This window comes from Cetorhinus maximus, chromosome 11 (assembly GCF_964194155.1).
Source record: "Cetorhinus maximus chromosome 11, sCetMax3.hap1.1, whole genome shotgun sequence".
Classification (NCBI taxonomy): Eukaryota; Metazoa; Chordata; class Chondrichthyes; order Lamniformes; family Cetorhinidae; genus Cetorhinus; species Cetorhinus maximus.
The window spans coordinates 57,354,809-57,367,175 of NC_135889.1; the positions used below are offsets into that span (position 1 = coordinate 57,354,809).

At 43.1% G+C, this 12,367-nt stretch overlaps 1 protein-coding gene across 1 annotated transcript in view; it reads right to left on the reverse strand.

Moving 5' to 3' along the window:
- Positions 1–220: 220 nt before the first annotated feature.
- The window catches only part of hnrnpa3 (heterogeneous nuclear ribonucleoprotein A3), a 51,022-nt gene continuing 38,875 nt past the window's right edge, over positions 221–12,367 (reverse strand). Inside the window, exon 12 of the transcript XR_013577956.1 lies at positions 221–710. The gene's annotated coding sequence lies outside the window, so the exon portion shown is untranslated. The remainder of the gene's footprint in view (positions 711–12,367) is intronic.

Genomic DNA, 12,367 nt, shown 5'->3' on the forward strand with positions numbered 1-12,367 from the left:
GATGTATCCTGTCACATGAAACATTTCCAAGGCACCAACTTAGTTGGCTAGTAATACTTATGTTCAGCTAACTGGGGTTTGCTTTGTGAAAAATACATATAAAAATTTCACCTTCCTCTCAAAAATCAGAAGGGTTTTGAGAAAGAAAGAAGGAAAGAATGTCAGGCAGATGGTTTAAGAAACTTTTTGAGGGACCATTTAGAAAACGACCTCTAAGCAGTGAAAGTGCTGAGGGAAATTTGAAAAGCTGTGAAAAAATTTGACCTTGTGTTTTCCAAAATTAGTGGAAATTTAAATTGCTGTGCTGTAATGCCGATGTAAATGGTTTGTGCCCACTTGCGTTCTGGAGAGAGAGTTACAAGAGTGTTTCCTGGGTCGTCATCTTTGCATGCTGATTGGAATAGTCATTGGAATAAATTTCATGTAAAAGTGGGTAGATTTAGTTGGAGTGTATAAAAACGAGTGCAGCCATTAAAAAGAATGTTCAACCTGCACATATCAGCAGCAACCAGATGAGGAAGGAGCAGAATTTGGTTTACTCATTTGATTCTTGGCTAACTTTTCTGCATGATTCAGGCACAGTAATTTGTCTAGATGAGAGCAGGAACTTACTAAGGGATATAATTATGACGGATGGTGTTCAATATGGGAAGTGTAAAGTCATCCCCTTTGGTTCTGAGAACATCATTCTTAATGCGAGAGACCAGGAGCTGCGGAGGAGGAAAGGAATATTAGGTACCTATGCACGCAAATCGTTATAAGTTAATGCTTATGTACAAAATGTAATTAAAAAGGCTAATGGCTTATTTTATATTCCAATCCCTCTGAGTTAAAAGTACAGAAGTGATACTTCGGTTGTGCAGAGACTAGTTAGAGCCTGAAATAAAGACAAAATGTTGGAAACACTCAACAGGCCTGGCAGCCGGTCAAGGTGGGAAACCACTTAATTGTGGGAGAGGCTGTGCATCAGTTTCTCATTGGCAGGGAAAATTTCCATGAATAAGTCAGAGGCAGGTAGGGACTGATGCAAGAAACATGCCTGCTTAAGGCAGGATGTCAAGCGCATTAATTAACCAATTATCACCAATTATGCCTGATTCAGGAATTAAATGGGCATCACATGGATTTCCTGTCAGGTTTGCCAGTGGCCTATTTTTGGAGGTGGGGTGTTGCGGAGGTGCCTCTTGTCAGGTGTTGTGTCTAATCGAGGGACCTGGCATTGGGAACAGAGCTGCTGAAAACCACCCTTTTCCCTTTGACCCCCCTCTCACCTCGCCGTGACCCCAATCCTGCCCTCCCTCACCTGTGTCCAAGGATCTAACAATGACCTGTGAAGTTCTCGGACAATTACTGGCAGCAGTCATCACTCCTGGTGGCGCTGTCAGCGATAGAGAGCTGCTAGCCTCCGGTCGGTAGCTCTTGCTGAGGTTCTAAATCCCAGTGAAGGCCCAACATTGGCTAGCTAACTGCCTGAAAAGCACTTAATTTGGCCAGGTCTTCCACAATGGAAGCAACACTGGTTTCCCACTGGTTCTCCATCCAGGGGGTGAGAATCCCATTGCCAACATTAAATCCTGGCCACTGCTTCAGATTGATTACCTTTTTGGTCACAAACCTAAAACGTTAACTACTAGTCATTTGGTATTGCTGAAAAAAGTATGTTGTCAAAGCTTTTCACCTTGCACTCATCAGGACAGATTTGCGAGAATACCAATTGAATTTGGTATATGAATTTCCATGCTGGTGTGATGCCAGTGTTAGCTGTATATCCCAAAGACTGGTGGATTGTATCAAACAGCTGTTTGCAACAGGCAAAGTACTGACCATACCCAATCAGTCCATGCTTTCAAAACTCCAAACGGTGTCCAACATTAGATGTGATTCTGCAATTGGACAGCACTTGCTAAACAATCCTGATTGTGCTAAGAATTACACTGACAACCAATTTAAAATTATCAGTTGGGCTTACAGTGTGGCTCACTTACACATGCTAGAAGCTACAAATATTCTCACATGGGTCCTGCCCTTTGCAGACAGAAGGAGCATGTCCATTCATTGTGCCTTTTTCAACTAAAGTTTGGGGGACAGCCAATCCCTGGTTCATTCCCCAGGGCAATGCCTAGACCAGAGTTGAACTTCCTAGTTTGAATTTAAACAAAAGCTTGGCAGTTAGCTGTTCCCTGGTGCATTCTCCATGGTAATGCCTCCACCAATCAGATTCTACTTGCGCAGTCTTCTCATGCAGTATAAATTGTTGTTTCCTTTACAATTGGTAATCTTGTAAATCTGTCCTGGGTGCAAGACGAAAAGTTTTGACAGTCTCTTTTTTCAGCAATATGCACGTTAACTATCATTTCTCTCCCCACAGATGCTGCCAGATCTGCTGAGCATTTCCAGAATTTTCTGTTTTAATTTCAGATTTCCAGCATCTGCAGCATTTTGCTTTTGTATTTAGGTAGAACCCATTTGGAGTAATGCATTGTGTTTTGGACACCAAACCCCAGGAAAGACATTGGCTTTGTAGTGAATACATTTTAGATTCATTAGATTGATGCTGGGCTTAAAAAAAAATAACTTGAGAAATTGCATAATCTGGTTTGTATGTTTGGGATTGATAAGATTGAGAGGTAAATCTAAATGTCTTTAAAGTGATGGGTAGATACAGAAAAACTATAAGGGAGAGGGGGGTGCATTTCTAACACAAACCAACTCAGCTCTTGCCATGAAAGATCTTAGCTGATGCTATATCACCAGAACATGGAAACAATGTCGGAAAAAGTACAATGACCCCACATGGGTAGTCAAGGTGAGTGAAAGCATCCTCACATTATATATCATGCAAACTGCACCATCAGCCTCACTGTGCTCAGTGCACTGCATCCCGATCACTCACCCAGCAGCAATCCCTGGCATTCATTCTCAATATTCACATTCTGCACCTTACCCACCTATCAATGCTGCCAGCATCACAGCCATTTGCTACCTCCACAGACCTCCAGCTATTCAGTTATGGCAATCACATCACCCAAACATTGTGCCACACAATTACATTCTTCCCCCTCTCTTGAAAGAACAAGATCACACATTATACCAGGTGGACCTAGAAAACCAGGCAGGGGTTTGCACAACTCTGTCCTAAGCTCCCTGAGAAGATGCTGGTCCAGAATCCAGGTCTGGAGGGAGAGTGGCAAATAAGATTGGTGAGGTACAGGTGCAGATTGGCATGTGGAAATACAATGTTGTGGCTATAAGAGAGACCAGGCTCAAAGAAGGACTGGACTGGGTATTAAATATTTCTGGATATAAGCTGCTCAGTAATGATAGGAAAGGGAGAAAAGTGGGGCGAGTGGCAGTATTGATTGAGAATATTGCAGTGCTGAGAAGGGTCAGAATCTATTTGGCTAGAGCTAAGGAACAAAGAGGTGCAATTACACTGCTAGGTGTAATCTATAGGCCAACTAGTGGGAAAGATGTATAGGAACAAATTTGTGAGGAAATTACAGAGGTACAAGAGTTATGGAGTAGTTATAATGGGGGACTTTATCTGAACATAAACTGGGATAGCAATAGTGTAAAGGGTAGAGAAGGGCAAGAGTTCCTAGACTGTGCTCAAGAACATTTTCTACAATGGTATGTTTCCACTCCAATGAGAAAGGAGGCAGTGCTAGACCTGATTCTTGGGAATGAGGTGGGATAAGTGGATCAAATATCAGTAGGAAAACATTTAGGAAAATAGTAATTATAAGGGGCTGAAAATTATGGGAGGGTGGACAGCTTTTGTCCCCCAGCAAAGTCAGCTGATTGGGGAGGAAGTCATGCTCTTAGGAACTGTTGGCCAATCAGATTGGCCGGCAGCTCCAGCAGTCCTGGCAGTGCCAGGAGCACATTGGTGGGCACTGCAACCAGTTCCAAGAAGACGCAATGGGTTTGGTTTAGGAGAGCAGGCAGGTAGGAAGAAGGCTGCCCTCCGATGCACAAAGGGCACCCCCTGAAGATAGTTATCCCCCTTCCCATCCTTTTAAAAAAAAAAAAAAAATGCCCTGCTGACTCCCACGCCAACCGTATCATGGTATGGGCAGCATATTATCAGGGTCAATTGGCTTGTTTATTTAAATATGGCAGGCTGCCGGTTTTGGCACCTGCCCGCCTACCGTCTTATGGGGATGAGCTCAGGGGTGTGTGGGAAGGTGGTGGAGTGGAACCCCCCTATTTATATGCCCCCACCCCTGCCAAAAACATGCCTGGTAAGAGCATGTAAAATCCAGCCCATGGTTTAAGTTGGCAATGGAAAAGGACAAAAAACAATCCAGGGTAAGAATAGATAATGGGGATAGCCAGCTTCAATGGGGTAAGAGTGGATTTGGGTCAGATAAATTAGAATCAAAGGCTGGCAGGAAAAATGGTAACTGAGCAATGAATCTCAGAATCACAGTACAGAAGAGGCCCTTCGGCCCATCGAGTCTGCACTGACACGTGACAAACACCTGACCTACCTACTTAATCCCATTTACCAGCACTTGGCCCATAGCCTTGAATGTTATGATGTGCCAAGTTCTCATCCAGGTACTTTTTAAAGGATGTGAGGCAATCCGCCTCCACCACCCTCCCAGGCAGTGCATTCCAGACTGTCACCACCCTCTGGGTAAAAAAGTTCTTCCTCACATCCCCCCAAACCTCCTGCCCCTCACCTTGAACTTATGCCCCCTTGTGACTGACCCTTCAACTAAGGGGAACAGCTGCTCCCTATCCACCCTGTCCATGCCCCTCATGATGTTGTACACCTCGATCAGGTCGCCCCTTAGTCTTCTCTGCTCCAACGAAAACAACCCAAGTCTATCCAACCTCTCTTCATAACTTAAATGTTTCATCCCAGGCAACATCCTGGTGAATCTCCTCTGCACTCCCTCCAGTGCAATCACATCCTTCCTATAATGTGGCGACCAGAACTGCACACAGTACTCCAGCTGTGGCCTCACCAAGATTCTATACAACTTCAACATGACCTCTCTACTTTTGTAATTTATGCCTCGATTGATAAAGGCAAGTGTCTCATATGCCTTTTTCCCCACCCCACTAACATGCCCCTCTGCCTTCAGAGACCTATGGATACACACGCCAAGGTCCCTTTGTTCCTCAGAACTTCCTAGTGCTATGCTGTTCATTGAATACTTCCTTGTCAAATTACTCCATCCAAAGTGTATCACCTCACATTTTTCAGGGTTAAATTCCATCTGCCGCTTATCTGCCCATTTGACCACCCCATCTATATCTTCCTGTAGCCCAAGACACTCAACCTCACTGTTAACCACCCGGCCAATCTTTGTGTCATCCGCAATGGGCTACCTTTAAAGAAGAGATAGTTCAGGAACTGTCATGCTATATTCCCACAAAGGGGAAAGGTAGGGCAAACAAATCCAGAGTTCCCTGGATGACGAAAGAGATAGAGATGAAGATAAAGAAAAAATAGTAAGTTTATGACAGATGTGGATAATATAACCGAGAACCAGGCTGAATATAGAAAGTTCAGAGGGGAAGTAAAAAGCAAATAAGAAAAGCTAAGACAGCCTATGAAAAGAGACTAGCGGCTAACAAAAAAGAGAATCCCAAAGTCTTCTATAGGTATATAAATAGTAAAAGGAGAAGTAGGGCCGATTATGGACTAAAAAGGGAATTTACGGATGGAGGCAGGGGCATAGCTGAGGTAATAAATTAATACTTTGTATTTGTCTTTACCAAGGAAGAAGATGCTGCCCAGGTCATTGTGAAAGAAGAGATAATTTAGACACGTGAGAGGCTTAAAATTGATAAGGAGAAGGCATTAGATAGGCTGTCTGTACGTAAAGTTAATAAAGCACCAGGACCAGATGAGATTCATCCAAGGAAACTGATGGAAGCAAGAATGGAAATTGTGGAGGCACTGGCCATAATTTTTCAATGTTCCTTAGACTCAGGGAGGTGCCAGAGGACTGGAGAATTACAAATGTCACACCCTTGTTCAAAGAAAGGATGCAAAGATAAGCTCAGCAACTACAGGCCAGACAATTTTATTTCTTGAAACAATAATGCAGGACAAAATTAATAGTCACTTAGGCAAATTTGGGTTAAGTAAAGCCAGCATGGATTTGTTAAGAGCAAATCGTGTTAACTAACTTGCGGGACTTTTTTGAAGAGGTATTAGAGGGTAATGGTGTTAGTGTGGTGTACAAGGACTTCCAAAAGGCATTTGATACAGTGCTGCACTAAAGATTTGTGAGCAAAGTTATAGTTCATGGAATAAAAGGGACAGCAGCAACACGGATACGAAATTGGCTCATGACAGGTAACAGCGAGTAGTGGTTAATGGATGTTTTTCAGACTAGAGGAAGGTTTGTAGTGGAGTTCCCCAGCATCGATGTTGGGACCCTTGCTCTGCCTGGTATATATTAATGACCTAGACCCTGGTTTACAGGCATAATTTCAAAATTTGCAGATGATACAAAACTTAGAAGCATTGTAAACTGTGAGGAAGATAATGAAGAACTTCATAAGGACATAAACAGGTTTGTAGAATGGGCAGACTAGTGGCAGGTGAAATTTAATACAAAGTGTGAAGTGATTCATTTTGGCAGGAAGAACATGGAGAGGACCAAAACTGCACCCAGTACTCCAGGTGTGGAGTCCAGGTGTAACCAAGCTTCTATACAATTGGAGCAAGACTTCACTACTCCTGTACTGAAATCCTCTTGTAATAAAGGATAACGTCCCATTAGCCTTCCTAATTGCCTGCTGCACCTGCATGTTAGCTTTCAGTGACTTATGGACAAGGACACCCAGGTCCCTTTGTACATCTACACTTTCTAATCTCTTGCCATTTAGGAAATACTCTGCACATCTGTTCCTTCTACCAAAGTGGATAACCTCACATTTTTCACATTATATTCCATCTGCCATGTTCTTGCCCTCTCAGTAAGTCTGTCCAAATCCTCCTGTAGCCACTTTACATCTTCCTCGCAACACACATTCCCACCTAGCTTTGTATCATCCACGACCTTGGAAATATTACATTTGGTCCCCACATCCAAATCATTTATATATATTGTGAACAGCTGGGGCCCAAGTACTGATCCTTGCAATACCCCACTAGTCACAGCCTGCCAACACAAGAATGACCCATTTATTCCTACTCTGTTTTCTGCCTGTTAGCCAATCCTTAATCCATACCAGTATATTGCCTCCTATCCTATGTGCTTTTATTTTGCTAAACAACCTCCTCTGGGGGACCTTATCAAGGGCCTTCTGAAAATCCAAGTATACTATGTCCATCGACTCTCCTTTATCAATTTTGTTAGTAACATCCTCAAGAAAACTCCAATAAGTTCATCAAACATGATTTCCCATTTGCAAATCCATGCTGACTATGCCCAATCAGAATATGATTATCCAAGTATCCATTTATCACATCCTTTATAATAGATTCTAGCATTTTCCCTACTACTGATGTAGGGCTAACAGGTCTGTAGTTCCCTTTTTTCTCTCTTCCTCCCCTATTAAATAGTGAAGTGACATTTACTTCCATCCAATCTTCAGGAACCATTCCAGAATCTATAGAATTTCGGAAAATGATCACCAATATATCTCTATAGCAACCTCTTTCAACACTGTGGGATGCAGAATATCAGGTCTTGGGACTTATCAACTTTCAGTCCCATTAAATTCTCCAATACAACCTCCTTACTTATACTAATTTCTTTCAACTCCTCATTCTCCCTAGTCCCTTGGATCACTAAATCTAGGAGATTTCCTTTATCTTCCTCAGTGAAAACTTAGCTTCTCTGCCATATCTCTATTCCCCATTATGAAATCTCCTGACTCTGCTTTCAATTATGTGGATAGATTGGAGAAGTTGGGACTGTTTTTTTTTGTAGAAGAGGAAGGCGAGAGGAGATTTGATAGAGGTGTTGAAAATCATGAGAGATCTGGACAGAGTAGATAGAGAGAAACTGTTCCCATTGGTGCTAGGATCAAGAATGGGAGGGCACAGATTTAAGGTAATTGGAAAAAGAAGCAATGGAGACATGAGGAAAAACTCTTCATGCAGCAAGTGGTTAGGATCTGGATTGCGCTGCCTGAACATATGGCGGAGGCAGTTCAGTCAAGGCATTCGATAGGGAATCTGAAAAGGAAGAACGTGCAAGCTTATAGGGAGAAAGCATAGGGGTGCCAGTGCAGACACAATGGGCCCAATGGCTTCCTTCTGTGCTGTAGTAATTTTGTGATTCTGAGTCAGGATCAGCACATGTAAATAAATTGGGCATGGGTGGGCTACAGCAAGGTCAATGGGAAAGGCTAGCCTGTGTATCAACTGCCTGGAGGGTGAGGTCACAGACATGTTCTGCCGCAGAGGACTCAGATGAGGACCACATTGGGATGTCATGTAGGAGAATACTGATGATGATGCATGCCAAGATGTTTGGGGCATTGGCAAGCCTGCCACCTAGCCTCCTGCCACCTTCCTGTCATGAAGGAGCGCAGTTCCAGTGTGGCACAAGACATCATGCAGAGCTTGTATTCCAATCTTTGTAGTAAGGAAATGGTGACCAACTCCATGGCCGCACTGCCAAACTGACCCATGATGGAGCATCTGGTGGCTGCTGTCTCAGCTTCCACTATTGCATAGGCAGAATCCTCCCAATATCTCACTGCTTCACTGGCAATGCAAGCTCAGACTGCTGCCATCATGGCTGCAGACCTGAGTGTTCAAAAGGGTTGCAGGTTTTCACAGCAATCTGCATTCAAATAGATTACTTAGACAAGTCAAGTGCTGCCCTATGGGAAAGGCAGTGACCTATTGGTGTCTCAGGATAACAGCATTTGTGCTCCCACTGCTCCCACTCCACGAGTACCCTTCCTTTTGCATCTAGCCCAGCTTGTCCAGACTGCTGCCACACATTCCCAGGTGCTGCAATCTGAAGTTGGGCACTCAAGGCCCAGAGCTGTTTGAGAGCATCCAACAATAAAGCCTTCTGCAGTCTTCCCCAGTGGAATTCAGCAGTTATCCATCAGCCATGCTGCACTCCCCTGTGTAGGAACACTAGGACAGGCAAAGGCATCCACAAGATAGGTACTAAGGGAAGGCATAGGAGTGAACAGATCATTGTTGTTTGTATAATTGGATGCATAGCCCTATAAAGATGTTCTGGGAACATTTTTGTTTGACCTTTATTGTTGAATGCTAGCCAAGATGACACTGCGATGAGGAGTGTGAAATGGATGTAATAATGGTGAATAGTGGCTCTATTGTTGGGTTGGGGAAGTTGCGGAAGTGGAGCCTGTTACAAATGAGATTTATGAGATTGTTATGTTTGCGACTGTGCCTTTAATTCAGGGTAAAATGAAAGAGGTCATATAACCTGTTCTGAAGTCTGCCTAACAACAGGCCTGGGTTACGGACTGTTAAAGATTAAGTGTAGGCACATGGTGTTTGCTGGAAAGAAGATGTAAGGTGTTCATGCTTGGAGATAAGAGCATCATCTGTGTTTACAAAGGTTAGACTGCTAGTCTCCAAAGTCCCAGAAAGGTTTTGAGAATGTTGGGTTGTAAACAACCATGCTTTAAACTGTCCCTTTACTTCCAGATAAAAGCGAGTTGGGGTCTCAAGGATAGCTAACCAGAATTTCTACTCGGACACAAGGCCCATGTGATTCATGTTGCCATGGAAATGGGCTCAAGAGGGGAAGGGTTTCTAAAATATCCCTGAAACTCCCAGATACAGTGTACCAGGATCTAGGGGAGAGGGAGCAGCTAGGACCGAAAGCCTCGATGGTTCACTGTGCAGGAATGCAGGCGGGAGCTCACGTTCAGATCGGAAAGAACAAATTTGTGAGTGTTTGAAGCTGGAAGATTGGCCTAGCTTATGCTGGAGGGAGAATCTCCAGGAAAAAATTCCCTCACCATGAAAGACCATTCTAGAGTTAAATGTTTCCAGGCTGGGAAAAGAAAGGAATGGAATTAAACTCTTGAGTGCTAAGAATTACTTCAGATTGGGTCCAGGAAAATTGAAGGACTATTTAAGAGGCAGTGTAAAGTATACCTGTGAAGTGTTTTTCAGTTGTGTTAAAAGTTAAAGGTGAAAGTTGTGTTCTGCAGTTTAAAGTACAAGTTGCCTACAAAAATAGTGTTTAGTCAATAGTGTTTTTAGTGTGTTACAGTAAAAATCTTAAAACGTGAAATCTTGCTGTGCCATCCTTTCAGCTATAAACTGGAAGTTCAGATTTCTTTTTTTAAAGTTATCAGTCCCTACAGGGATTGTAACAAGCCTCACAATTTGTGCATGCATCCATTTATATAGGGTCCAGGATACCTCCTTCCCACATCCTCCTAAGCTGCCTCTTCCTCCTTCCTCTGTCCCTCCCTCCTCACAGGGCTTGCCCACTGCCTCCTCCATTCCACTCCATTTCCTGTTGCAACAATTGCCCTCATAGCTGGGTCAGGTAATCTTCTCTCCTCCTTCAGTAACTTGCCAAAAGGACATGCAAGAACCTAACAATGTTTTCATCAACTGTGCCTAAACAAAACATACTGAAAAACACCGCACCTGTAACTTAGAGTAGGAGTGGTAGCATAGTAGTAATGTTATGGACTGGTACTCCAGAGGCTTGGACTAATCTTCCAGAACAGCTGGGAAATGTAATTCAATTAATTAATAAATCTGGAATAGAAATAGGTAGCCTCAGTCATAATGACCATGTTACCACCGGATTGTCATAAAAACCCATCCACGCCACTAATGACCTTCATAGGAGGAAATCTGTCTACATGTGACTCCAGATCCACAGCAAAATGGTTGAATCTGAACTGCCAATGAAATGGTGTTGCAAAAGACTCAGTTGTATCAAAGTTAAATGGACAGCAGCAATTCCAGAAGGCAGCATACCTTGTCAATGGCAATAGAGATGGGCAATAAATGCTGTCATTACTAGTGACGTTCACGATCCAAGAACACCTGAGCTTTGGTGAGTAACACACAAATTGGTAGCCTGGACCTGTGTGGTTTAAGTTTGGAATCCTGATGTCCTCCGCCTACCACTGGCCCTCTATCCAGCTCTACCTGTCCCACCCCCCTCAACCAGCTTATATTTCATCTCATTTCTATTTTTCCTTAGTTCTGATGAAGAGTCATATGGACTCGAAACGTTGACGGTGTTCCTCTCTGCAGATGCTGTCAGACCTGCTGAGTTTTTCCAGCTACTTTTGTTTTTGTGTCACATCAGCTGGTTGGGCTGTGCGTTGTCAGGCTAGCACAATTCAAGTCTCCTGGCACATGCTGAGGACACCTTGCTTGCAATTGTTCTCCAGCAACACCACACGGGCCACAAAGAAAGCAGCCAACATCATGCTTCTTTGCCCCTATTTGCGGAGGATGATCCCCATACTCCAACCTTGTACATGTTGCAGTAAGAAGTAGTCTTTGTAAGCATACTTGGCCCAAGTTCTTATTATATTGCAAGTTAATATGATAATATAAGAACAACAACCATAGTGCAAACATATAGGACTTCCTCCCTGCATTTACCTAGCTGGAATGGATACCATTAATCTAGTGTCAAATTCATAGACTCAGATTTTCATGGGAAAAGCAAGGAGAAACAATATAACAATATAAAACGATTCTGAAGGAGGCACAGGAGCAGAGGGACTTGAGAGTAAATGTACACACATCATTAGAAGGTGGAGGGCAGGTTGAGAGAGAACAGTTAATAAGGCGAACGGTGTCCTAAGCTTTATAAACAGGAGTATCACATACAAAAGCAAGGAAATATGGTAAACTTTTATGAAGCTGGTTCAGCCTTAAATGGAGTATTTGGAGTATTGTGTCAGTTCTGGGCACTATACTTTAGAAAGGGTGTGAAGACTAGGTGTTGAACCTTCATTCAGATTCCAGGCATTCCAAGCACTTTCTATTCACATTTTCATGTACATTATGCCCAATCTCAAGGTAAGTTTGGGATACTGCACCACTAAGGGACAGGTAAAATTACTGCCAACCAATGGTCCACTGCTATTGTAGTTTCATAGGAGTTTTTAGCATCCTATTTATCCGAAGCAAAATACTAACTCTAACCTAGCAACTAAGAGACTAAGTTCAAGGTGAAGGTACAAGTTCTCACTGCATTATTTGAATGAGCTTAAGGGAGTTCCCAGTGATCTGTCCAGCAAAATTAGATTAACTGGCAATTTATCTCATTTGCTTTCAGGACCTTGCTGTACACAAAATGGCTGCTGTTTTTGCCGACGTAACAACAGTGATATTTCTAATGTAATTTCATGTTTGTGAAATGCTTTGGGGTGTCCTGAGCATGTGAAAAATGTTCTATAAGTATGGGTTCCT